This window comes from Coloeus monedula, assembly GCF_965178545.1.
Source record: "Coloeus monedula genome assembly, chromosome: 1".
Taxonomy (NCBI): domain Eukaryota; kingdom Metazoa; phylum Chordata; class Aves; order Passeriformes; family Corvidae; genus Coloeus; species Coloeus monedula.
In genome coordinates this window covers 74,393,963-74,417,803 of record NC_138781.1, presented here as the reverse complement: position 1 = coordinate 74,417,803, position 23,841 = coordinate 74,393,963, and the positions used below count along the sequence as shown (strand labels likewise).

At 39.3% G+C, this 23,841-nt stretch overlaps 1 protein-coding gene across 1 annotated transcript in view; it reads left to right on the top strand.

The window, feature by feature from the left end:
• GMDS (GDP-mannose 4,6-dehydratase) overlaps window positions 1-23,841 on the top strand; it is a 411,036-nt gene that overhangs the window by 2,121 nt on the left and 385,074 nt on the right. The gene's annotated exons all lie outside the window — the stretch shown is intronic.

Here is a 23,841-nt window from a genome sequence, read left to right as displayed (position 1 = left end):
GTGTTCTCTATATTACTTTGTCTATTTTCAAAACAGCTTTTCCTTCTTAGCTTAACCTTTGACAGGTGTATTATTTATCATTGGAACATGTGGAGAACCAGAGCTAGGAAAGGCCTCTGCTGTAGCTTTCCATAATTTTGAGATCTGCTGCCAGGATTCCTGGTCCATCTATTTTTTTAGGTGACCTTTAAAGGAAGTCACCATACTACTTGTTCCTTACCCCTCTTTGAAGAGGCCTCACCCAGAAATGGGAGACTGGGATTTTGTTTCCTGTCTGAGAAAGGCAGACTTGCATGTCCCCGTCCCTGAAGAAAACCCTAGTGCAATATGTTTTTAAACTTTTAATGTACAAGTATGCTGAAGTGCAAGCTAGAGCTCAGGCTTTGTCTTTCCCAGGCAATTACTTTATCTACTGTGCTAAAGAGTATTGTTTTGTTTCACATTCTTCCTTTAACTGGTGCTCTTTCAAGGTGGGAGATAAAGGCTTGGCTCTCTTCTGACTGAAGGTGGTGTAGAACAGAATTGGATGGTAACCTCCCCTTATCTAAACTGTGCCCTTTCTGCTACTGCACAAAGTGAGCTGGCACAGTTGTATTGTATAAGGAACCTGCTTTTGTTTGTGTGTGGCCACTGTACTCTGAGAGTGTTTGCTGAACTAATGCCCCTTAGGGTCTGGCACTCGAAATAAGGATAGGTGAAAGCTAAGTATTGAGGTGGACATGGACCATGACAATTTGGGACAATTGTGGAGTAGTGCTTTTGTTGTTAGAGTACTTTTGGGCCAAGTGAGGTGTTGCTTGAACTGTAGTAGTCCTTCCTGAGTTGAGATGATTCCACAGGAAGTGTGCTTAATGATGATATTGAAATCAGACAACTCATTATTTTTCAGGACTTCTGGGTAGCCATGAATGTGTGGATTGTTCATCTTTTCCGCTGACAAAAGGTGGGATTTTCTTTATAGGATGGAGAAAGAGTTGAGCTCAGATAGGGTTATACTTTGATGCAGCTTTTAACTGAAACATAACATAGAGATATGGCACAACTGTAACTTCTGATTAAGGGACTTTAATGGAATTCATGACTTTACAGCATGCCAGAGAAAGGGCTGTCTGCACAAGTTCTTCTCTTTAGTGAGAGACTGGAGGCACGTGCCATTTGCCAACTTACTGCACCAGTTAACTAAACCAGTTCTGGTGACTTGCTTTTCTTCCAGATAGAAGACATTTAGAGGACAGGTATCTGCAAGGGTGAATGTGTTTCTATGTGAACTCACATAGAAAGGTGAGTTTGACCTTTGGCCGAATAACAGGAGGAGTTTGCAGTATGCACAGTGAAGTCACAAAGGAATGCAGATTTCATAAATGTATGATCAGGACTTAAATGGCATTCTGGCTCCAATGGCTGAACCTTAGTTTCTATTAAATCAAAGCAGATGTATGAACCTGTACAAATTCTGCATTTGTCCTTGGAGTTATAGTGAAATCAGTATCATTCTACCAATTGCATTGCTGATAAGAGACTCTAAGCATGTAGGCAATGGTGTTATATATTCCTTTTGCAGTATTGAGATTTCACTTATCTTTCTCACACCACAGCAGTGGGATGAACCACATTTCACTGTTTTGCTAAAATGACTTCCAGAGTGAGGCAGTTGCTGTGGTTAGATAGATGAAACACTTCTGAAGTTTCATGTAGGTACTGGTCTGCTGGCAGACTACTTGTGAGTAGTGCATAGCACTTTTTTCATCATTTAAAGAACTGTATTTTAAATTAAACAGGCCTGCTGTATGTTTTTAAATGAAAATACTTGTTTTTTAAAAACCCAAACAACTTGAATGTGACTCTTACTGTAAGAATGCTTTCGCAATACAAAATAAATGTGCTGGACTTTTCAAACCTTGGTAACTTGAAGAATTACTCTGTAAAAATGGGAGTTTTGAATCAAATACTAGTATTACTAACCATGTAATTCTATATAGGCAAATATGGCTTGTTGCTTATTTCTGGAAGCTACTTAAGTTGTACGTTTTTAAAGCATTGTTTTCTAGACCATGCAACTAAATATGTGTTAAAATTGCATTTAAATATCTATTCAGAATGTCTGATTGAACTGCAATCAGTCTGATTGTCTTGTACTGATACTTGTAGAAGTATTTAGATATTTGACTTCTTAGAGAAGTACCAAGAAATAATCTGTCTGAGACTAACTATGAGGTTATATGTTGATGTTCCTACTTTGCCCACTTGGCCCCTGGATTATGAGCAGTAAATAATATGTATCTGCATCTGGTGCTTTTCTAGGAGAGACAGTAAGGTAGATGAAAATAGTTCAGGAGGCACTTCAAAGCTCAGTTTTGTATGAAGCAATGCATCAGAGCTCAGTGTCAGTAAATGCCCTGAGGCTACTGCAAACTGTGGATGAAGGGAGCAGTTGTATCTCTGCCTTGTGAGAATTCTTACAGCAGCAATACTAGCCCCAGCCTCTGCTCCCTTGCCTGCAGTTCTGTCAAATACAACTTCCATTTGTCAAAACTTAAGGTAGCAACCTCAGAACTTTCAAGCAAGCCTGAAGAGAGTGTAAAGTGTGGGGTCTGCCTCTGTCTTTTGTATTGGAAGTTCAGTTGCTTACAGCCTTTGCTATTCCTCTAAAACACCAAACCTCTGTATGTGTGTACTGCAAGTTTTATGCCAGAGTTACAGTTCATAGTTTGAAAAAGATTAACAGTATCGGGGGGGGGGGGAAGATACTGAGAAAGCAAGATTTGGTGTTGTAAATTGAGGTCAGGTTGTTTGGTTTTTTCTTAAATTTGGCTGTTGAGATGAAACTGAGCAGGACAGACTCGGTGGGACAAAGCACAGTAATAACAGAACATGAGTCATTGCTTAGTAGTAAAAAAACCCCTGAAATGAATAGCTGGTATGGAGTCATATACTAGAAAACTCTTTGATACTCTGTGGCTAAAATAAAGTAAATGTTTCTTGGAGAAGAGTTGTAAAGGAAACAGTTAATGTTTTTGAAAGCTTCTTTCAGTATTGTGATCAAATGGTGAGGTGGGATTCTGTGTCACTGGAGAATGTGTATATGCCTGAAAAACAGATGTAGAGAAACATTATAGCCTGTTGTACCTGAGGCAGGATGTTGGTTTGCCAGGAGAAGGATAAAATCGGAAGGATTGCTTTTTCACATTGAAATAGGAAGATAATCTTTGCTGAAACTGGCTAAAGGTAAATATTAGCATTGCTGCCTTCTCATTAAAACAAATAGTCTTGGTTTCTGAGTAAAGCTAAATATTAGTATTGCTGCCTTTTCATTTAAACAAATATTGTCTTGGTTGAAGCCAAGTACTCTATTTCAGTTTCTGTCTCTAAGTAGCCAAGAATTGTCTTGACTGAGGATTTCATGTGCGTTGAACATCCTTACCATAGTTTGAGGATGCAGAGATGTAGGAACACTGAATTTGGCCACAAACTTAAATGCAAGAAACTTCATTTAAACTTGGGAGGGTATGTGTTATTTGGGGATGGTTTTTATTGGATTGTTTTGTTTTAAATGATAAGGGGGCCAAGCGCTGGAAGAAATTGCCCGGAGAAGTTGCGTGTCTGGCCCTGGAGGTAACCAGACCAAACTGCGCTATAGTTGACCCTGTCTTCAGCAGGAATCTTGAACTGTGTGATCCACAGAAGTTGCTTTCAACATGAAGCTGTATGATTCTATGACTTCTGCACAGGATTGGAAGTGGAACACCTGCAGTTTGTGACAAGATGGCATAAGAGGCTTTTTGAAAACGATTTGCAGCAGATGAATAGTGGCTCTGGCATGAAACCTAAGCTTTCCTAAAATATAATTCCAGGTATTTTCCCTTTACAGGATATAAATAAGAAGTGCTGCTAGTGATTTTCATCCAAAACTCTCAAGAAAAAGGTATTTTACTAAAAAGTAGTATAACAAACACTGAAATGGGACACTAGAGTATTATCTGAGAAAACAGAGGTTCTATTTATAGAAAGATGCCTGAATTTTGGTTGCCTTGACTCCATTTTGGAGAGAGGAGGGCTACCAGATAATCTAATTCAACTTCTGTATTAATAGCGATCTATAAATACACAGGTCAGTGCCATACTCTTTCATACTCTTTCATACTCTTTCATACTCTTTCATACTCTTTCATACTCTTTCATACTCTTTCATACTCTTTCATACTCTTTCATACTCTTTCATACTCTTTCATACTCTTTCATACTCTCTCTTTTTTATGCTTTACACCAGTGTGTGCAGATTGACAGGGCTTTTGTCTTCTTTGAGATCTGGGAGTCCAGGACTTTGGTTGCTCTCTGTGCTTGCCCAGGGGAGCTCATCTGTATTCCATTGCCTTTCAGAATAATGCAGTTAGTGATGAACCTAAGTTATCTAGAAGACATTCACGTAAAAAGTATTGCTGATACAGGATTAATGTGTGTCTTGATGTAATTAATTTCCTTTTTTCTTTCCATCTTTGCACAGCTTTGCTCAGTGGCTGCCAGTGAAGTCTGTTCTTTAGTTGTATACTGGAGAGGGAAGTTCTGGTAGCCTGGCTCAGCTAGCAGGCTTTTAATTCAAGGACCACTGCAGGCAGTCTGATTCCTTGTGTTTGAACATGGTGTATACAGGATGTGGATCCAAAAACATTGTGAACAGCAAGTGAACTATAAGGTACTGTATGCTGTGATGTGTACCTGCTATGAAAGTAGATAAAATGCTGGAAGTATTCCAGGAAAAAGATGATGTAAAAGTTCATGTTAATGGTGCTGAGGTATGAAACAGATCTACGCAAGGTAACCAAACTGGGTTTGGGAAGATGACTTCTTCCAGGCAACATTTCTCATTTTCTGATGCTGTAGGTAGGAGGCTATTTGCCACTACTGCCCTGGACTGACAAGAATAACAGAATATCCCATTGGCAGCAGCATGCTGCTTGTTTAATCTTGATTTGGTTTGGGATTTTTAACTTTTAAGATTGGTGACTGCTGGCATAGACAGAACCTGTATTTCTCTATTCTCTAAAGTTTTAAAGAGCTGAAGTCTCTTCTTCTCTATGTACCTACAGCCAATCCAACCTGAATAGAGAACTCTTTAAAAATCTTTTCCCTGTGACTTGATCTTTTACCACTAAATTTTGGTCTTTTTTTTTTCCCCCCTCTGATTATCTCTTTCAGATCCTTTTGACTGTTGAGATTTCTGCACAAGGGAGTTGGTTTCTTAGAAAATAGATAGTTATGCAGAAGGGCAAGGAAAAATGGAGTACTTGAACCTGCTGATGGCCTATGTGAGAAACACATCGAAAGCTACCACTCTGATCCCTATAAATAATAAATAAAAGGTTGAATAAAAGGCTTTTCAGTGCAGTTGTGATACTGGTGTTCATCCTAGTGGTGCCTCCTGTTGCTCATAGCTTGTCTTTGAGGAGTACCAAGGCTGGGTTTCTTTGCACTTACCTATGCTTTCATTCAGTCTGGGAGGCAGGAAGTACTTTCTTTCTCTTGCAACCTTATTCCAACTTCTTCAGACTTTTGGGTCGGGAGTAGAGTCCTGATTAAGTGACTGTTCTTATAAGCTTGTCAGCTCAGTTTCTCCTACGCTGTTGCAGCACAACTCAGGCTTATTTTGGAGAGTATGGCTTCCTTGAAGTACTGGGTGGATGACAGCACAAGAGCAAGTCGGCAGCGTGGTGGATGTCCAGCTTCCTCTTCCACAGGTGTATGTTCTCTCTTGCTCTAAATTTCTTCTTGCTACTTCAGTTGCTTTTTAGTCAAGTGAGCAAAATAAAAAGATTTTCTTTCTCTTTAATATTTTTGTTACCTCCTACCTCTTTCATATGAATCCACTGATTGTTTTTTCAGAACCTCAGCTAAGGAATTCCTTTGGGTCATATGTATATGATCTGGGGGATGCAGTTGTCCAAATCTTTCAGTTAAACAAAACTAAAGAAGGTGAGGTGAAAGAGTTTCTCCCCAGTTTCCTGTTCTTATTACTGGAAAGTCCTTATGGCTTGTTCCTTTTGAGGGTGTTCACAGGCTTTACAACCTAAATCCACAATGAAGCTTTTGTAAAGCCTGCCAAACAAATTGATCTGAACTGGCTTATCTTTTGTCACCTGTGCTTTTCACATGTGGTGTTAAGCAACTGAACTTCCTCATATGCAACTTGAATGTTGTAACAATTTTAATTTAGTCACAAATACACACAAAGCAGTATGCCCAAGGCAGGCTTCCTTCTTCAGCAGTATTTCTTGTTAAAGTCTCCTTTTTTTTTTTCTTTTTTTTTTTTTTTTTAATGGGAAACATGAATTTTGCTTTGTAACTCAACAGTGTCATCTGACAGTAAGTGAATTAAGTCTAAGAACGCATCTATAGACTTTGGCTGCAGTTAGTTCAGTGATAAGTGCCATTGAAGAGCATTAGATACTGTGTATCCTGAGGCAACTCCATTTTGATGAATTTGCATTGTGCAGTCAAAGTTATGTTGTCAATTACTTCGTTACAATGCTCAGCTAAGCACACTGGTCCAACAGGTATGTCAGCTGCAAAGATGTGCTTGCCTTGGGTGTGGAATGCCATAGATCTTGGCCTTTTTGCAAGGAGTATCCAAGTAGATGAACCAGCTTGTGCTGCATTTGCCAGGCCTGAACACCTTTGAAATAACAGGAAAAAATATGCTTGTTCTAGAAAAATCTGGCTAACCACTAAATGTAGTAAGATACAGTGAAATTTTATGAAATGTTTCTGCAGGGCTTTGCTTCAGCTGTTGTTTGACCAATTTACTGCTGCTTGAAAATCCTCATCAAGGGAGAATTCCTACAGCCTGTGTGGTGAATGCTAATGGAGAGGAAAAAATTATACCATGTTAAGTGTCTAGTTGAGTGCTTTTTCTGTCATGAGAAGATGCCTTGTTTCTGCTGCATATCTGACACCTGCACAGCTATTAAAGAGGTGCCTCTTGGCTCTTGGTTGTGCCTCAGGTAAATGGTAACTGTTCCTGTGTATTCAGAGGCAGTCTGAGGTAGCATGTCACCATACTGCAAAGGAAGCCTTAAACCACCCAACCCCCAATTTAGAAAACAGTAGACAGTTCTTTTATTTGTATCCCATGGTGTCTGAACCCATGCCAGAAGTAGCATATTTGCCACTTTATGAATGGAAATAAGCCTTTCCCAAGGCATCTGTATTGGTATATGTGTCTTGCAGAAAACAAAACCCAAAGTCAAGCAGGAAATACTTTTGGCTGCTCCTATACCTACCCTTTTAAATTTTTTTTTTCTCCTGAGTTTTATGCTTCTAGTTTGATTGCTGCAGTCCCATCTGACTTTTACTCTAGGTCTTACTGTAGACTTCTGCTGGTGCTATTCTGGAACTGGGAAGCAATATCTGACTGTTTAGGTTGCTATTCGTCAAATTACAGGCATGCTGTCAGTAGTGTGGTTATTTTGTTTATTTTTTTTTTCCTAGCACTTGCTTGGTGCATGAAGAATCTCTTTAGATGCTTTAGCAATGGGTGGCTTCATCAGTGATACTGGTGATGACCCATAGCTTCCTCTTAACTGAGAATTCTCCATTGAAAAGACAAGGAACAGACACTATATCTTTGGCTGCTTGTTGTTGTCCTTGCTTTTTTTAGCACTGATATCTTCTCTAAGAGCATACACATTACTGTGGAGCAGGTTTGGTTTTGAAAGCTGAAATTTCTGGTTATACTGTCTGGGTCTCATACAACTAAATAATTGTGGTTTTGATGTCAGTGTAATTCTTTCCATGATTACACAGTAATAGCCTGTCAATGTATTCCTGCCAAAATTTAGCATGCTGTTTGCCTCTGAAGTTATTAAAGTAGAAGTACTATTAAAATACTACAAGATAAACAGTACAAAAGGGATACAGAACTCTTCAGGCCTGCGTGCAAAATATTGTACTCTTCCATCTTTCAGGTGTGTCTTTGAGGTCTCTCTGCTCCATAGGAATGCTTAAGAAGGCACAGCTGAGAAGCTTCTTTGTGGTGCTGATTTGACTGTTACTGGTCAAGCATTGCTCTGCTGAGGCCCAAACCTGGTCTGTGTCAGCAGACCTTTACAGCCTCATTGCTAAAAAGTGGTTTTGTTCCCCTCAGTGTTTGCAACGATACTGGAAGCTGTTCCAGAATCTGGCTGGTCTTTGAAAAGCAGTGGGGACTCTGTGGTTGTACATCTGCAGGCTCAGTAAAAGATGTAATTTTATTTTTGAAGGCAAAATAGAGTTGGAGAATTATTCTGATATGTGAAGGCAAGGAAGTTACAAAAGACTAAGAGTTAAACTTTGCTTTATGCCCTTGCCAGTCCATTTTAGGAAAAAAGTCATACTTGCAGCTGATCAGAGACTGAAAAGTTGAAACTGTGTGGTTTTACTTCATGTGTTTAATTTCTTGTGGCCACCTGGTATACATTAAATGTTTCTATATTCTTATTGCAGCACTTTATAGTTGAATATATAGTGTAACTGTCTAATTCCTTTTTCTGCATTTTAAAATGAGAAGAGGATTTTATACTAATTTTAGACATTTTCATTATTCATTATAAAATAAGAATCTCAAGACTGGCTGTGTGTCCAAAATTACACTTGCTGTATTTTCATTGTTATTATCCTTGTGTTTTCACACACTTCTATTTATGCTCAATTACTGTTTAGTCATGTTATAAAAGCCATCTTGGTAGAAAGGCATTATTATGCTGCTATTTTTGATATGTGCAGTCTAGCTAGAATTTCAAATAATTACATTTTCTGTAGCTTTACTTGTTTAAACATTAGGAGAGATCAGATTTTTCTTAAAATTGGAGAGTAACTCAAATGGGGAAATGCTGATTGCTAATTCCTTTTAGAGTGCAATTCAGCTTTGTCACACACAAACTCTGTTAGTCTTAATCATACCCGAGGATTTCACATCTGTTGTCTTGATCATTTAAAGACAAGTGTAACACAGACTTGGCAAATTGAAAGCGAATTCAAGACTACAAAAATTCCCTAATGATGCCATGGTTTTAATTTTGATAAATTGAAAGAACTGTAATGGTTTAAGTTACTTTCAGAGAACGTGAAGGTGTGTAAAGCAGAAAATGAGAGTGTGCACATGCACTGGGAATACATTAGCTGATGGGAAAGCTGTGTAACAAGTACTTTCAGTGGTGGACATAGAGCTTACTCTTGACACTGGTTATGTAGGCTGAGTTTCTCAGAATTACTTGGTGTGGCTTCAAAATGTGACACTGAACTTCCACTAATTAGCTGAATCCATTTCATTTCCTTTATACAAGCAGGTGTTACTGGTGATGGATTCTGTCATCTGGGCTGGGAGCCTTCTTGCTTAAACTGTTTCAACACCTGAGCATGTTGTCTAGGCAGCTGTTTTAGTGAGTGAGAGCCCAGGCTTATTTAAGCCAAATGCAGGTGCTTACTTAGGCATATAGCCAATACAATTCACAGCACCAGGCTTCCCTATCTGCTTTGCTGAGTGTGAAAGGTGCTTAGGGTGGCTACCTGATGGGGCTTGTGTTTTTATTGTCCTGAGTAGCACCTCATCTTGCAATGAGGAAGCATTCATTTTATCCAAAGCACTTTACAGGGTAAACAAAGGTGATAGAATTTGGTTATTTGAATTGTTTCTTCTAGTAAGAAAAACGTATCGTGCAGTAAATGTGTTAACGTGCAACTAAAGATATGGGGACTGCATACTTTTACAGGTACTGTTTCTGTGAGGCTGCTGCTTTGGAGTTGATCTGAAGAGGAACAGTGCTCCCAAATCCCTACTTGCCTCCTGAGCATCATCTGCACAGCATTGCACAGCTTCTCTCTTTCTGATCCCCTTTCTGTTTTGAGGGACTGACCAGTGTGTTGATTTTCCAGTTTGCCTCAGTACCGTCTTATGTTACTTTCACGTGTGTACTGTGACTTTGATGTTAAATCAAGCTTCCAAGCAAAAATGTAGTGGTTTTGCTTCCAAAAAGTTTTGGTGAGTTGGGTGCTGGTTCACTGAGACTGTGGCACTTTGGTGTATTAGTGACTGTCCATCTTCCCCTTGTAAAACCTCCCTGTGATTACTTACAAATGTTGGCAGATACTCTATTGTGTCTGTGTGTTGACGGGTAGGATAGGGCCAGCTCATAGCCCTGGATGGTAAGAAAATGGAAAGAGTGGCCAAAAACCAATTAAGGGAGATCTTTTTGAGGGAAGTACAAGCCTGAATTTCTAATGAAGGTCTGTGATCTTGTGAGCCATTCAATATGCTGAGTGAAATGTCCACAGTTTCATCTAGATCAGTTCTTGACTTTCAGTGCTGGTGGTTTTGATGATTTTTTTTTTTTTTATTAGTGGTTTCACTAAGAAATAATTTGAACTTATGAAAGTGGCATTTGCTAATTATTTAACTTTGTATGTGTGTGTTCAGCTTTCCCTCTCATGTGTTTGGGACTGAGGGAAAGATGAAGAAGGGGAGAGTTTATAAATCTACAGAATTTGTCAGATGTTTTGCCTTTAAGTCTTTTTAGTTTCACATGTTCTTCTGATTGTCTCAATAAAGAGGCTTTGTTTTAATGTGGGATAAAGAAAAAAAAAATGTAGGAAAGGCCAGGATGAAATACTACTTTGTTTCTATCTTTATAGCAGGACTGTATTGCCTTTATGCTCGTGGAGGAAACATAGCTCATAGTTGGTATATGAGTGTGAGGGAATCAGACTGTTAAAATTCAGTGTTTAATTAAATTACAGTACTATTGCAGCTAAGAGACATCACTGCTTTTCCATACTGAGGCAGTGTCTCGGTTTTGGAGACAAAACTTCAGGAGGAAACACTCCGGAATGAGTGTCTCCTCTGAAGGGAAAAGGACATCCCCTTTTCCTCCACAATAAGACAAGTGGGTCACAGCAAGTGAAAGTGGTAAAAAACCCCCAAACTGTTTATTAACACACTAACAAAACAGGGTAGAACAGGATTTAAAAAAAAAAAAAACAACCTCTAAATACAACAAATTCCCGGAGAGAGAACAGACACCCGGGCTCGGACCAGCCGGGGCCGCCCCTGCAGGCTCCCCGGACCGGCGAGGAGGGAAAGGAGGCAGTGAGGCAAGGGGCAGGAAAGGGGGGAAAAAAAGGACAAGAAAAAAACCAACAGAACCTTTTTCCTGCTCGCCGGAACACAAAGGAAACCCAAAGAGCAGCACAGCGCTCCCGGCGCGCTCCCTCCTGAGCCCCAGAGCCTGAGCCGCTGGGCTGAACCGTTCAGCTGCCCCCTCGGTCCCTGGCTCCGGCCCCGCCCCCGGCTCCATCCTAAAGGCGCAGCATTGAGCGGGCAGTTAAGGAATAAAGCAGCTTCATAACGTCACCCCAGGACAGGCGGTCAAGGGTGTTAGGCTTCCAGGCTAATCTGTAATGTTTTTTGTAACTTAAACTTAATAGCGAAATAGAATAAAATTCAGAGTGCTGGCAGTGTGCCTGAAGCATCAAAACACACTGTGAAGGAGTTCTTTTGGGTTGTGGTCACATTCTGTTTGGGGTTTAACTCTGTTTTTTATTTAAAAGAAGATGCTATCTTATTGCAGGACCTTGAGTAATACATCCCCCAACGTGTTTGATTGAAATACTGCATTTTTCCTGTTTGTTTGGGTCAGATGTGGGTCTTGTGTCAGCGTAAGTGGAGCTTTTAATTTTGTGCGTGCACAGGGCTAATCATTGCTTATTATTTGGTTATGGATTTCTTGCTTGAAGAATCTCAAATGGTGCCTTTTGAAACATAAATCTGTTAGTGCCGTTCTGTGTTTAAACAAAAAGTGGCCAAGTTATGAAGATCTATAGCTATGAAATGTGCATTAGCAGGCAGTTTCTTTGGAAGAATGTATGCCAAAACAGAACATCACAGGTTCTTATTTCTCTGTTTCTTGTGCTCTACCAAGTTTTTGTCTTGCAGTATTTATTAAACTGTGTTTTGAGGTGTAGTCCTATTTGGCAGTGATTATTTCCCAAAACAATTTGCAGATTCTGGATCTTACTATTTGAAATTCATGTATTAAAATACAGTTGACTCTTGCATTTCACCCGGTGAAAGCAGAAACTGTGCTCCTATGGATACCGGCGCAATGAGCTTGCCTCTACTGAAGGCCGTTTTTACAGCTGGGTGTTAAAGTCATGAAAATCAAGCTGCTGACACAGCCTTAAGCACAGGGCCACAAGTAGCACTTCTTTGTTTTTGTGTGACAGTTTCATTGGTTCCTTACAGGTGTTTGTGTATAATAATTCTTATAAAACAACATTTGGTGAGTTTTCAAATGAATCATGTTAATTCCAGGATTAATTTTTGAAGAGAGACCTTTTGACTCTTTTTCCTTTTGAGGTTTTTGGTCATAAAAATCCATATGTTGAAAATGTTCATTACTTTTAATTTTTCAAGTGCAGCCCTGTGTTGGGGGGAAAAGCAGAAAGAAACTGGCTTGCCTGTGACAGTGGGCAGCCCCACTGTATCTGATGTTTCTGTTGTCAGACTTCTTGGAAAAAACATGGATCTCTGTTTTACTGCTCTGCCCTTGCTGCTGGGCTGGCAGGACAGTGTAGGAGGTGAAGCTGCAGCATTGCTCTCTTTGGGGGAATACCAGGTGTAGCGAAACTGTGAAGAAAAAGCTGGTATGCTTCTGTTTAAGACACCAGCAAGGGAAACAGTACAGTAGTAGAGTCTTTCCTCTGTTCTTGCTGGGTGTATATAGGGATGTGCTTTTAGCAGAGCCAGTGATGGAAGACAGAGTTCTCCTTGCAGGGCTTTCTGTTGCTCCCCTTTGGGGCTGGTGTGTGTGGTGGGGATGGGAGGACAAAGGAGTGACTGTATACAGAACATGAATCTGGAACAGCTTAGGTGGCTATAGTCACTTTTCAGACAGCTTGGAGAAACACCCTCCACGGAGTGAACTGTAAAAGCTGTTGTTCCCTCGTACGGTTATCATTGAGCCTCATTTTAAAGCAGCTGAGGGCTGGCACGTTGCCTCTACCAGGTAGTGCCGGTTAATGCAGTAATACACCAGGACATAATTATCTTGACCTCTGGAGAAACTGAACTGGGAGTAATTTGTTTCAGAAGTGAGCAATTTTGTGTGTGTGGCTCCTGGCATCTATAAAGCAAACAAGTCAGTGTTCAACTCCGGTTATAACCTCTCTGGGACTGCTGTTGAAACATGGCTAGCAGACGTGGTATGGTGCTGATACACTTCTTTCTCCCTGGCCTTTGCCTGGGCTTGTTGACATTTGGAAAATGCATATGAAGTTTATGTGCAATTGATAATGCTTTGTTATGGATTTCAAAATTGTATCAGATACTGTAGTATGCGTGTGTATACAGCTGCACCTTTAAACAGGTTACATAGTGAAAAACTTGATCTGGATTTAGTTGAAAGTTCTTACTTGGCCTTTAATCGATTTTGTAGGAGGAATGGCTTAATTAGAAGGGAGACCAGCCTTGCAGAACTAACACTCCTAACGTTGCTATCTTGCTAATACATTTAGTCACAGTTTGTTAGTTATGAGGTAAAAGGCTGACTAACCCAGTGGAAATGTTGGGGAGGTGGGGGGGACTAGAGAGTGAGAAGAAGAAATTCTAAAGGTAAAGCTTCTGGGTCTCCTGCCCCTAGTTTTGGTTATTTCAGTGGCCTGTCAGCATTGCTGCTGTCAAGCCCAATGAAATTAAATCCTCAGCTCATGAGAGGTGGCTTTGCATCATCTGTGTCTAGAGTAGGAAATGGAAGATTATATGTGTTTGATGCTAGTGGAAGCATGCAAGAGTGAAACTGTGTGTTGTTCATGAACAAAAAAGGTGCTTTTCAAGGCAGCTTGTTTACAGGTTGAAATAATTGAATTGCTTTACCCAGGTTTTTGCAGTATGTTGTGGATAAACGTGACATTCCTGAAGTAATGGTTAAAGGTGAAACATGACAAGCTTCCTTAAGGAAAATATTGCTGCTCTGCATCAGCAGTTCTGGATTGGTGTCATTAAATTCTGACTTGATTCCTTGGTTGCTTTTTTGCCATGATGTAGTGATCATTCTCAGTACCTCAGATGTACCTGGCTGTTTTTAGCATTCCACTTTTAAACTGTTTCCTGTGAATTCCTCATGATGAAGTATGAACACTGGTGACTGAGCTTTGTAGTGAGTGTTTTAGTAAGTAATGAGACTTTGTACAGACAGAAGGTGCTTTGTGTCACTTCTTTAAACACTTTCAAGAAGAGCTGCTGTTCTGGACAGCTGTGAGAGGACCTTGTTGGGTGTCCAGACCTCTTGAGAATGGAGTCTGAAGAAGAGTAAGTCAGGTCCACTCTCTGTCCTCCTTCATTGGAAACTCTTAAATGCAGTGAAGCTTGAGACAGGCATGGAAACTTTTGTCAATTTTCTTTGTGATGGGAAAAGAAACTTTGTGTGTGTGAAGAATCAAGATGAGAAATTGTTGCCATAAATGGAGAGGGTCAAATGGTATAGGGAGAAGAAAAAAAATCCCAAATCTGATAGCAGAGCACTGTTTGGAACAGGACTGGGCCACTGTTTCCCTTTTTTTCCCTGCCAGGGACAGGAGGGTTGTGACCCAGAAGTCTTGTAATGGCTGTTCATTTGTTGAACTTCATTTCTGTTGGTGTGAAAATTAGCAGAGAGTACTCTCCATTTTTCTATCTTGATTTTTTTTTTTTTGTTTAATCCCCCCTGGAGCATGGTGCAGCACAAATACTTAAGGGAGGTTATGCTCCTGTTCCCTGGAAGACTGACGATGCAGTAGCGCTGTACTGCTCTCCCACTTCCCCACCTGCACGCAGGGCTATGCTGTGGTGGTACAACAAATTTTCCCACCTGGAGGACGGAGACAGTGGGTCTGGCTGGGCTGCCTTGAAAGGGAAGATGAACTCTTTGCATGGAGGAGATATTGATGGGGAAGGTTTTTTCAATATGGGGAAAAATCAAGTAATAACTTGATAATCTTCTTGGTATTTTGTATCCTATAAAACCCCTAAACTCTCCTAGTCCATAAGAGAGGATGCAATATATGCAAACTTGGTCATAACAGTACTTAGGTTTTTCAGGCCTCATTATGGTTTTTTGTGCCTTGAAAGAACTCACTTGCCTAGAGTTACTGTCTTTGCTTTGTTCATTCCTTGGTTTGAAAGCAGGCTTTTAAAGAGTGGCTGCACACCTTAGTCTGCTGAAGACAATACTTGAATAAGTGCACTTCCCAACATGCTGCAAATGCATGACTGTGCTTGCAGGAAAGATCTGGTCATGCCTAAACCTGAGCTTTTTACCACAGGTGAAAGGTGGTATTTTTAAGCAGCAAGAAATTGGGTCCCTCCAGTATATAAGCTTTCTCTCCTTTTTCCTCAGATCTTATCTCCCACTGTGTCTTTTCTGATTTGGACCTTATCTGTTTTGTAAAAAAATTAGATGCCCACCTCCTGCGCTGTTAGGTTTTGGTTATTAGGAAACCTGTTGCCAGAAGCACTGTCATCAAGCAGCTGTCACTGCCATCATTCCCCTCCCTCCCTTTCCAAGCATTTAGAGAAACTGATGGCTGACTTTACAGCTGATGTCAGCCCTTCAGCTTCCCAAGTTGAGTGGGAAGAGAGGAAATCTCCTCAATGGGCAGTCTTCTCTTCAGATATGAAGCTATGAAGTATGTGTCTTTCTCGACAGAGTTGTACTGTGCCACAGCTGGAGTGCTGTGCAGTGATGTAGCGCTGGGCAACGAGCAAAGTAATTCATGATATTTCTATCTGTCCTACTCTGAGACTTGTGAAGTTGCCAATTTATTCCCAGACTTGACTTTTTTTGCATGCTTAAAAAAGCCACAAAGTTAGCCAACAACAATTTGGTGCTTTTCTTTTAGTGATTTAACATGTCCAGATGTGCAGAGATTTACATACTTCTTCCACCCATGAGGAGCTGTGGGACTATTGCATCTGAGTGTAGTTTCAGGAAGTGATAAGGTTTCTGTTCCAGCAGAAAATTTTACTTATCTTCTGGAAAGAACATTTCAAGTCATTTGCTGAATGTTACCTATTGAAAATTTTATATGTATCTTTTTCATCTGGATGCAAAATAGGTTGTTACAGAAGGTATGTATTGCTTTGCTGTAGTGGCAGCCTTTTTTGAAAAAGCCTTGGACTCTGATGAAGAATACAAATGCTTCTGGTTTTTTTTTTTTGCAAAAAGTATATTTGCTGTGGTTATTGTAGAAAATACATGTTATAAAGATTCAAGCTATGTTGTCTTGACAAAGAGAGAAAACTTAATTTCATTCCTTATTTTTAAAGAAGGAAATTAATGTGGGTGGGATAAAATCCTTGTGTTCTTACATATGCTTGGATGATTTTCAGTTTTCTTATGTGTTCAATTGCTTCATGTTTTACAGCACTGGCATTTGGATTTTCAGATTCCTCATGTGAACTGAGCTACTTTTCTGTTCCTCCTCAGTTTCTCATTGAGGAGGGTTTGCTTATGGATAACTGGCATGGCAACTGAGAGTGGTGAAAACAAATTAAAGTCAAACTTTATAATTTGGAAGGTCTAGAAGGAACTGCTGGAATATGTGTGATATTTCTTGACAAGAGTTACTGCTTAAAGTTTGTTATTCCTTTTGTGTATTCTATTTGTTAAATACGGTTTTGCACTAAATCAGCCTCAATTGCTGATGTCTGAATTAATGCATCAGGGAAGAAAGAAGTGGTTAATGCAGGTTATATTTGGCAACACAATGTGGTGTTGATGCAGGGCATTGGGGACCTTCTGTAGGGTTCTGCTACCATCATGATTGGTGAGCTTGGTAGCACCATTTCCTAGAAACTGCCTGTTAAAAGAGTGTCCCATTTTACCTTCTGTGTTTCTTGCCAGGCTTTTACAGTGGATCCTAAAATTTCCTGCACTGACTGTTTCATAATCTGTCAATCCGAGTGAACGAGCTATGAGAGAAAACAATGTGAGGAAGAGAGAGGACGTTTTACACTTACATGGTGCATAATCTTCGTACCACTTTAGGGTGAAGCAAGTGGTTTAGAGCATGGTCTCGAGGTCTTTTTTGGGACAAGGGTTTTTGTCTATGATTTGCCTACATTCATAAGTTCTTTTAAAAGTCTGTTTGTGCAGATAAATAGGAACTTTGTGGTCTTGTTTGTCAGACTCCTGAGAAGGCTTTTTCTCCATGCTGACTGTGTTCCAGTTCTTAAAACCTTCTTCTTCTGCAAGACTCAGCATCCTTGTGGGTCTGTGAAACATTTTCTGGACTATCAGAGCTAAGACTTGACAGAATTTCTCTTCCTCACTAATCTGAGAACTGGGAAACAGAAGTGAAATCTAAGAGCATCTTTTCTCGTTTTTGGTGTTTTGCGTAGTTTGGGTCAGAAGGCAGAACTGTGCTATAATCTAAGTGAGGGCTGTTAGAAGTAGATCAGCATTATGTAGAAGAGAAATGGAGAGTGGTAGTTTTGAAATTAAACTGAGGCAGAAGTCATCTGCTGAAGTAGATGGTTAAAACCCCACCATGGATCTAGTTAAACAAGAGGCTGGGCAAAGAGGTTGGATCTGGATGTTGGCTAAGTTGAGGTGGTAGTCAGGGGGAGAGGGCAGAGGACAGCTGTCATGAGGACTGGTGCAGCTGAGTTAGCAGAGCAGTGAAAGTATGAAGAATTTAGGACCCTTTTTGTGGTGCTAGTGAAATCTATAAAGTATGTGGAGAAGCAAAAGGCAAATGTTGGTCTTTTAGAAGAGATTAACTGCAGAATGCCAATTCTGATATCAAAAGTGTGGAGTTCTATACTTGAAGTGAGTTAGTGTTTTGTTGCCATTTGAATTTGACAGTATTAAGGACACCTTGTTAGTTCTTAGTTTGAACACCAAACTCCTCAAGTTCTATGTGGCTTGTTACTGTGGAGACAGGTATATGTATCTCTATCAAATGAATAACCTATGTGTTTAAAGTCATCCTTAAAAATCTTTGATATGCTGTGACTGACTGAAGCATCTGATGCTCTGTTTTGATTGAAGTTTAAAATGGAGCAGCGGTCTTTCCATCAGAGAGCTGCCTGGGATAGGCTGTTCATATGACTTTTTGGTTTCTCAATAACAGCTTGTGACATTTTTTTTATTGTTAAAAAACAATTACTCATTGCTATTTCTGAACTATTTAAAAAATGAAACAGACGTTGTTTATCCCAGTTCAAGTATAAAGGCTCCACAAGCACCACATGTGCTACAGTGATAACCTTCCTTCAGTTCTGTGTTGGAGTGTTATGCCAAATGCAGTCTTTGTGCTGTAGTACAATGACTGACATCTTGTGTGTTGGGGTTCTTAGTGCTAACCTTTTCTGTTTTGAGCATAATTAGGTTGGCAATGTTTAATTTCTTCCAATTCTAATAAATGGGTATTATTTCTGAGTATCTTCTCTTGATACCTTTGAATTTTGAGAATGCAAAATCACTCATTCGTCTTGTAAACATGGATGATAGCAAAAGTCTCCAGTACTGAGGTAATTCAATCTGGAAGTGACTCTTAAAATGCTAGATAAATAGAAACAGTGAATGCCCGTTTATTAACGATTTAAAGCAACTTGTACATAATTATCAAAAGACATAAAAATATTCTGTACAAAATAAGATATCTGTGAAGTACCTTATGCTTTACAGGCTGCTATATGTGGTGTGTTGGCCAGGTTCAGTCCTCTAATCACTGTCTACCCTTTTCATTAATGAGAGACAGGAAAAGTTGTGGAAGAACCACATGAGAAGCAGGGCCTGAAGCAGCAGGAGTGCTCTGACAATAGAGGATGCTGGGGCCACTGTAATTGGTGCTAGTGGTGGATGAGGAAGAGACCCTTTGGAAACAAATGTGAGAAGAGTAGGAAGACACTGCAATTCCTTTCCTCTGTCTACAAAATTTGAGGACCCTCTTTTCTGGCTGTTTCCAACTAAGGTGGACTTCTTCCTCCACAAGGCGGATGATGAATCTAGCTGAGGCTTTCTCCCTCAGCTTACCTGTCTCCATTCTCATCCTCTCAGCAATGAGGGAGGTATTAAATGCATCTTGGTGCATGTACTTTATTCTTACCTTCATTTTTTGAGGAAAGAAATCATAGCCTTTGTCCAACTTCCTTGGAGAGCCTTGGTCAGCAAGACGGTCCTGGTTTGGGGGCAGTGATCTACCGGGTCTTTCTCCCTTGCATGTCATCTTCTGGTATCTGTTTCCCATGAGGCTATAGCCTACGGTGTTATTTGGGTTGCAAGTACAATGTTTTGCTCCAAAGCACTGTGATAAAACAATTCCCCCTGTCTGAAACTTTCCCTGCCAGAAGTGGATGGAGCTGTGTTGAACTGTTTTGTGTACTGGGCCAATGTCAAGCAGGAGGATGGAGGGAGCCCACAGGGATCAACCTCAATGAAATTTGAGGTACGGACTTGTCTTCACCTACAAGTATGCTCAACTTTCAGTTGAAGCATTGAGCTGACATCTTAGTAACAAAACAAAAACCTACTTTTTTAGGTTAAAATTGACATATGTGGTGGCCATCACTTATTTCACTGTTACTGTGTGCAGATGGAGACGGGGATTTGAACCCCTCTTGACAATCACTGCAAGCTGACAAATGTGAAATAGAGAACTCATGCTAATCAAAAAAGTGTCAGTCAAAAATGATCTTGTTTTAAATGAGCACAGATTTTAGCCACACAAATATTTGAGGGCTCTGGGCTGCTACAGGCATTTCTAATCTAAATTAAATGAGGTGTGTGTACAGGTGTCTAATCAGTTTTGATACTGTTCAGAAACTTCTTGTAGATTTATTATGTTGAACCAAGTGACTGCAATATGTTGAGTGTTAGACTTTGTGTAACCACAGAAAATGCTTTTGCTCTAAATCTTGATTCTCAGTTTAAGATTGAGATTGAAAACTCTCCACTGAACTAATAAACCTGAACAGCTTTTTCTTAGGAAATGATCTCAGTGCTTTAATTGTAATTAAGATGACATCTTTAATACCAAAACTTATGCACATGTTTAAAGTTACTGATTATTTTTCACTTTTAGTAGGAGTCAGAATTCTAGCTATTTAGATTTATAACAAGCCTTTTTTTTTGTGAGGAGGGAGCTTTGTATAAAGACTTTCTTAATTCAAATCTTAAGTGATTCTTACACACGTGGTGTACAAAGAGTGAGCTATGTATTACTGCTCCTTCAACAATACTCCATTTTCCCCTTCAATATTATAGGATTCTTGTCAAAAGCCAATAAATGGATGAGTGTGCTTAATGAACCGTGTGAAAGCACAGTTGAGTTAAAAAGGAAGAAGAAGAATATTAAAGAGAAAATGTTACAAAGTGGCTACCTTTTTTAATAGTAATATCTTTAGGCTAATGGAAAACTGGCTGTTTTCAGTTTCTTTCCAGTTTAAAAGATTAGTATTTTCCAAAACCAGTTAAGTATGTTCCTGTTAGCACGGTAGCTTGCAGCAGATGTGTGTGGTGCTCTAAATACAAGAACTCTTAGCAGAAGAGCCGCATCTTCAAAAAGGACCATCCCTCATCTTCCCTGACTTTCTTTGAAGTACTTTGGACTTTTTGTTGTTTCTCTGTCCTTGTTTCTTCTTTGCCCTGCTTTTACATCGGCACATCTCCACTCTTCTCCACCTTTTTTTCCTTCCATTCTTCTCTTTGTTTCTCACTCTTCTTTGCCCATTTTTTGCCCTTCTTGCTCTTCTTCCCTGCTCTATTCTGCCTTTTTTTGCAATATTGAGAGAATCGGGAGATGAGTTGTTTGGGGTTTTTTGGGCGCTTTTTTTTTTTCTTTAACAAAGAAAGAATTCTGGATTTATTAAAAACAAGCAAAAAACTTTTAACCTTCTCTGGTGGACGTTTCTTCCAGCTGTTGCTGAAACTGGTGTCCATTAGGCTATGCAGCTGAGGCTGCTGCGCTCACCGGGAAGCAGGACATTTATGATTGAGTTCCTGTTATTGACTGGCTCTGGAGAAAAATGCCAAATTCCACAGGACAATACAGTGGGCCTGCTGTGGGAGACTTTAGTGAATGTTGTTGTGATGTTTTGTAGAACAGGATTTTTATTTTTAATTTTTTTAAAATTTTATTTTTAGAGTTATTCTCTCGACTGAATTTTTTTTTTTTTTTTTTTTCCCAGGCTCTTAAGCAAGTTTTGCAAGCAATTCAGAGAATGATCAACTTTGTCCAATGTCTGGACAGGCCTGAGTAATGTGGCACAAGAAAAGCATTTGCAAATCTTTTTGCAACTGTATTTTGAATATGTCACCTCTCATCCTTTTTTATGCACTGAGGATGTGTGTGTCAGATAAGTGGCTTCTTAGTTGTTTGGGCTTGGTTTTGGTAATACTGGTGCACTTTGAAAAAGGGTGGTCTGTAGTGTAATCAAAATGAAGTGTAAAAGCAAAGTATATTTGCTACAGGTTTGTGACATTAATTAACTCGCCACAGTTTATAAGAATAATTTAAACTCCCAAGGATAGTCAAAACCACATTTATATTAACTGCAAAGATAAAATCTGTGGCTTTTCAGAAAGTGTTGAAGGTTTCCTTCACTCAAATACTTTCCCATCATGCACAAAGCATTTAATTTGTCTTTGAGCACTAATTTGAAATCCCTTAGAGCTGGAATTGTTCCTGAGCGAACTAAAATATATTTCATTCAAAGCTTTTCCATGTGAGAAAACTTATAGTTGTGGTGAACTAGGAGTCTTGTTATGGGCAAAATTCTCTGTTTATGAACATGCTTTCTTCCAAACGTAACTGCCTACAGGTCCTTCTGTGCTGTCTGTACATTACTTTCCCCTTATCCACCCAGGGGTTATTTGGGAGATAAATGGGAATATCTGTTCCTTAAAATTGGGAGTGCCAGGGGCCCTTGGTTTTAAAGTCAGGTAATGATTCTTGTTGGCTTCTGTTGGTATTTCTATACACTTCAGTGCTTTAGAAAATGAGTTAATTTTCAAAGCCTACATATTATGACACATGCTGACTATTAAATATAGGTTAAATGCAGGTTGTGTGTTACTTTTGGTATAATTCCTCTGAACCAGGAGAACGTTACTCTTTTTGAAAGACATATATATATATATATATATACACACACATATACATATTCATATGTATATACATATTCATATGTGTGTGTATATATATATATATATATATATACACACACACACAGGGTTTTATTCTTCTTGGCATCGTGAATTAATAGTCCTTTGCTTGTTTACTGCATGGTAATATTTTCCTGTGGCTGGGGCCAACCTGTGCTCATTTAAACTGACTGATGCACCAGCAGGTGGAAACCTTTTTACTAAAAGCAGTTTTAACTCTCTTGAGAGAGAGGAGTGAAGATGGGATTTTCAGCCTGGGAGCTGGGCTATGATGAAAAACAACAGAAAGGGAAGGTACCACCCATCAGGCAATCATCAGTGGTTTTAAATGAGATAAGCAGAGGCTTCTTTCATAGCTTGCTTCCTTTCTCTGCGCCTTTTGAAGGTGTTCAGAGTGGAAACCTTCCTGCCATCAAGTGCAAGATTGTCTCTAGTTATGTTTTATAGATTAGAAATCTTATTTTTCTTCCAGATTTTCTATTTAAAGTTCCTTTAGCATTGTAAAAACTTGTTATTTACTTTATCGAGCAGAATAAATTCAAGTGAGGTAAATATTCTCTGTGCACCTGCTGAAGAAACTGCTGTTGTGGAAGGTTTTCAATAAAATCCTAGATGTCTAGGTGGCAGCTTCCTCAAGTTTTTTAGGATTTCTAGCCTTTCAAATATATTGCAACAATATCCTGCTTTAATTTTTGCAAACTTGAGTCTGGAAGTACAACTAATTTCCAAGACCTTTAATTACATGGAAACACTTTAATATATACACTTAAATTGCATTAAAATTAAAACAAACAAAAAACCCACTAAAATTCTGTCTGCCTTGGCTAAAACACGAGAAGTAGCACATTAGTTCTCTAGTCTTCAGAAATATTTTATTCTTCTTCTTATTATTATTGCAGATAAGGTATGCATGTTTGAGGGGGAGGAATTCAGGCAGTAAATTATTTGTTTTATCCTTTGCTATACAGGTCAATTAATCTACCTTAACCAGACACTACACTCTAATTAGCAGTGTCCCACGGGAGGTTGTCCTACAGCCAGCAGCATGCAGGAATTAAAGCAAATTAGTTATTCAAGCAGATTCATCTTTGAAGCTGGATCTTCACACTAGAGCTGTTAAGGATATCTTTACTAGCACAAGAGTATCTTTCCCCCTTTCCCTTTTTTTTTTTTTCCCCTTGGAAATAGTAATTTCCCACTCCTCAAAAGAGGCAAACAAATCTCAGAGATAAGCTAGCTAAGTTTGAAGAGCTCCTGGTGACATTGCTACACTAACTCATTTTGAGTTTTTTAATGGCAGGTGTCTGGTACTCTTAATGATATTTTTGTTCAGTTTATTTTAATGGTTTCCAAATATGCAGCAAAGGGAAGCAAAATTAGGGTTTGACCACCTGTTCAGTCTTATGGGGGCAGGCTGTAGGTTCAAGTGGTTGGGTAACACTTTCCCCAAATAAAAAGAGAGAGGTTAAGTCATTATAATGAGCATATAATTTATAATGACAGTAGTATTTTAGGGTAAAGTTTTTAATGTAAATGTGTTTATCTTTAAAGAAAAGTGTACATAGCTTCTTTTTGCTCTTTTGGAAGACCTTTCTTAAATAAAAATACTTTGATTTAAGGAACTACGTTTGCTAAGACCATTGACTGAAGTGTTGAAAGTTACGTTACCAAG